Source organism: Rattus norvegicus, chromosome X (genome assembly GCF_036323735.1).
Source record: "Rattus norvegicus strain BN/NHsdMcwi chromosome X, GRCr8, whole genome shotgun sequence".
NCBI classification, from domain to species: domain Eukaryota; kingdom Metazoa; phylum Chordata; class Mammalia; order Rodentia; family Muridae; genus Rattus; species Rattus norvegicus.
This window is the reverse complement of record NC_086039.1, coordinates 95,593,519-95,597,267: the sequence shown is the minus strand read 5'-3', so window position 1 is coordinate 95,597,267 and position 3,749 is coordinate 95,593,519. Positions and strand designations below refer to the sequence as shown.

Below are 3,749 nucleotides of genomic sequence, written 5' to 3'. Positions count from 1 at the left end.
AGCATCCCAGGGAGATGCTGATTATTTAGGAAGAAAAACAGATCAAAGGAATAGTCAGAGTTTCTTAGTATCAGCTCAAAAGACTGAATTATGTGTGATGAGGGATTTGGAGTGACTGATTATTTTAGAAATGATGTCATCTAGGTCTTTTTGTCTCATCAGAGATTTAAAATATCTATTGTACCCAATTGAATTAAATTAGATTTATTTGAGACTTTGGTGCTATAAATAAATCACTGGACATGTACATAGGTGGTATGAGCCACATACGAAGCACGAAAACAGAAGTCACAAAATCCAATGTCTCATCCCAGCTCTGCTATTGAATACGTGCTGTCAAAGGTGTTTTCTAGCTCTGAAATTCTTTGATTTCAAAAAATTCAGTTTTTCTAATTATAAAATTTTTATATATGCCTTTGAATCTGAAATTTGAAAGGAACATTAAAATGTTTAGTTTGAAACTCATTATGATTCAGATGTTAGAACTCAGACCTCAGCATAATGAATGTACACTTTTTTCTGATTAAGATTGATAAAGAGCCAATTATAGGTGTATCCACCTGATTGGGACCATTCATAAATGCAAAAAATCCAGTCTCAGTGTGCAAAGGAGGTTATGTCTACCTATTATATGCACAAATGACTTGTGTTTTCATTAAAAACTGTAGTTTGCTCATAAGTATTATGAATAGAATACATGGATTTGCTTTTCTTAGGTTTAAAGTGAAACGATACTTATTATACTGGAATTGTGGAAAAGCATTTGATTTAGCAGAAAAGAATTTTTATGTTACAGGTTTTACAGGCTTTTGGTTTTTAGGAGAAGTTCATTAAGTGGATTGTAACCATATATTTTCAACTCACAACCCATATAATAAGCTATTCTATAAAGTTACCTTTCTTTATAGGATTGCAAGACATTACATAGAGTGGCCTAATGCTATCACTATTATCTATTTGTGTCTATTAAAAAGCCCATTACAAAGATCTCAATTCACTAATCCACTTTAGAACACTAAATGAGAAAAATAGGAGGGAATAATGAATCACACCTTTAATAACATAAAGTGAACCAATAATTTCCTTAAAATAAGATATTGGCTTGTAATTAGTACTGGTAGTAGAGTGACAACTGAATATAATTCTTCCATACTCTTTTGTATGATGATGCTAAGTTCTTTTCATTAGTAGAAGAGAATCCTCAGATGGTTGTTTCAGTACTTGGCAGCTTTCAAGATAACTCCAATTAGCAAATGATACTTCTGTCAATCTTTGGAGTCTGTAATTTAATTAACATGAATATCCCCTTAAATCTCATATTCTGTGGCAGTAGTATTCTTTATTTGCCAAGATACTTTTTAACCATGTTTGACAGATGGTTGTCTCTCTTTGAAAGACAAGGCAAACAGCCAATTAAAACAAAAACAGCAACAACAACAAACAACAACAAACTCCACCAAATAGTATATGCTTATTAGAGGTAGAAATTTATGGGCTTAATGTACACATTTTAAAGAAGACATTTATATGTCCAAATTTATCAAATACCGAATCAATTTTTTCCTAAACATGAGGTATCTGCATAATACCAATATGCATCAAAACCTACTTATAGTATCTGTTTCAAAGTAAGACTGGGAGCCTTCCAACACAAATACCAAGTCTTAACTGTAAAAGTACTTTGCAGTCATTTGGAAGTTGAGTACTTACAGATATGATACAATAAAAATGAAGTAATTATGGCTTATAACGAGCCCAGTCCAATAGCTGATATCCCCGTAAACAGTTTGAAGATGAACTAGACACAATGGTGAGGGAAGAGGAGGCTGAAGTGCTAAAATAGTACATGAAATACCTGGGATTACCATTAGAAACTAGAGAAAAGGCATGGGACAGATTCTCCTTCAGAGCTTCCAGAATGAATGAATTGTAATAGCAATATGATGTTTGGAGTCAGCTTTGATTTTATTCTTTACTTCAAATTACTGGTCTCAACATCAGTAAGTCTTAGGACATCATCATCAAATATTTATTTCTGCTAGGAAAATGCCTTTAAAAATCATACTCTAAGTTATTGGCATGTGTCATTTAGACTACAATGTAATTTCCCCTAATATTCCTGTTTGGGATCCTCTTGTTCCATCAGTCTTCCTCTTCTCATTAGCTAGTATGATTTTCTAAACATCATTTTGACAATGGTGATACTTAATTGAAAGTTACATAGTATCTTCCCAAAGAACTTCCAAGAAGACTATCATCCTCCCAAGAATTAAAAGGTTTTATATGATATGGCTTCCTATTTCTCTGTGTTTAGATCTCTCTACACTCTCTTTCGTTATGTTCTATTCAGACAGGTACATGTTTGAATAAATTTTCCTCCAAGAGTTTATACCTCTCCATTTTTTCACCTTTTAAATTCAATTCAGATAACACATTCTCAAAGAGCTATCTTTAACCAGTCTAACCTAACTGCTTTAGTACTGCCTCTGTCATTGGATAAGCTAGTTATTATTTATCAATACAATAGATATCATTTGTGTCCATTTTGTTGTCTGTCTTTCCCCCAATGAATTCCTTAAACTTAGATTGTTTCCAGCTAAAAGTTATCTATGTTCTACTATGTACATGTTACATAGTCATTAGAAATTCATCAAAGGAAAAATCTACCAAGATGAAATCTCAATCCTAAATATCTATGCTCCAAATACAATGGCACCTACATTCATAAAAGAAACCTTAGTAAAGGCCAAAGCACACATTGCACCCCACACAATAATATTAGGAGATTTTATCACCCCACTGTCATCAAGGACAGATCATGGAAATAGAAATTAAACAGAGACATAGAGAACTAACAGAAGTTATGAACCAAATGAACTTAACAGATATTTATAGAACATTTCATCCTAAAACAAAAGGATACACCTTCTCAGTACCTCATGGTACCTTCTCCAAAATTGACCATATAATCGATCACAAAACAGGCCTCAACAGATACAGGAAGATACATATGATCCCATGAATCCTATCAGATTACCATGGATGGACTAAGGCTGGTCTTCAATAACAGAAAAAAGAAGTGACAGAAAGGCCACATATACATGGAAGCTGAACAATGATATACTCAATGATAACTTTGTCAAGGAAGAAATAAATAAATTAAAAACTTCTTAGAAAAAAAAAACTTCTTAGAATTTAATGAAAATGAAGGCACAACATACCCAAACTTATGGGACACAATGAAATCAGTGCTAAGAGGAAACTCCTATCTCTGAGTGTTGGTATTCTGTCTAAGCTCCATCTCCACAGCTACCTGGCAACAAGAAGATATGCTCTGCCCCACAGTTGCCTGGCAACAGCCAGTTGTGTCTGACTCTATAAAATGGGCTGCTTACTCCCTTCTCTTCCTCTTACCCTCACTTACCCCTTCTTGCTCTTTGTTCTTCGCTGCTCTTTCCCCCTTCCCCATCCCCCCTCCACGTGCCCATGGCCTGCAGCCTTTCTGCCCTTCTACTCTTCTCTCATTAAACCTCTCTACATGGAACCATGGTGTCTGGGTGTTTTCTGTCCTGGTATGGGCTGAGATTCCAAAGCTTAACACTGGTGCTGAAACTCAGATGCCCCATGCATTGACCTCCCCTGCCTGGTGCCCCACTGCTGGCTGCAGCAGTGGGGACTGTGGAGCTAAGGATAGGCCCATCCCACGGCGTGCCTCCGCTGGCTGCCTAGGCCCCCAGCCCACCCTGGGT

The 3,749-nt window shown here is 35.7% G+C and overlaps 1 long non-coding RNA gene across 1 annotated transcript; it reads right to left on the bottom strand.

Moving 5' to 3' along the window:
• Nucleotides 1-1,039: 1,039 nt before the first annotated feature.
• Nucleotides 1,040-3,323, bottom strand: LOC134484048 (uncharacterized). The gene is made up of 2 exons (XR_010061373.1): nt 3,222-3,323; nt 1,040-1,279 (listed from the first exon to the last, which is right to left on the bottom strand). It is a non-coding gene; the product is annotated as an uncharacterized LOC134484048 (long non-coding RNA).
• Between the last annotated feature and the right edge of the window lie 426 nt (nt 3,324-3,749).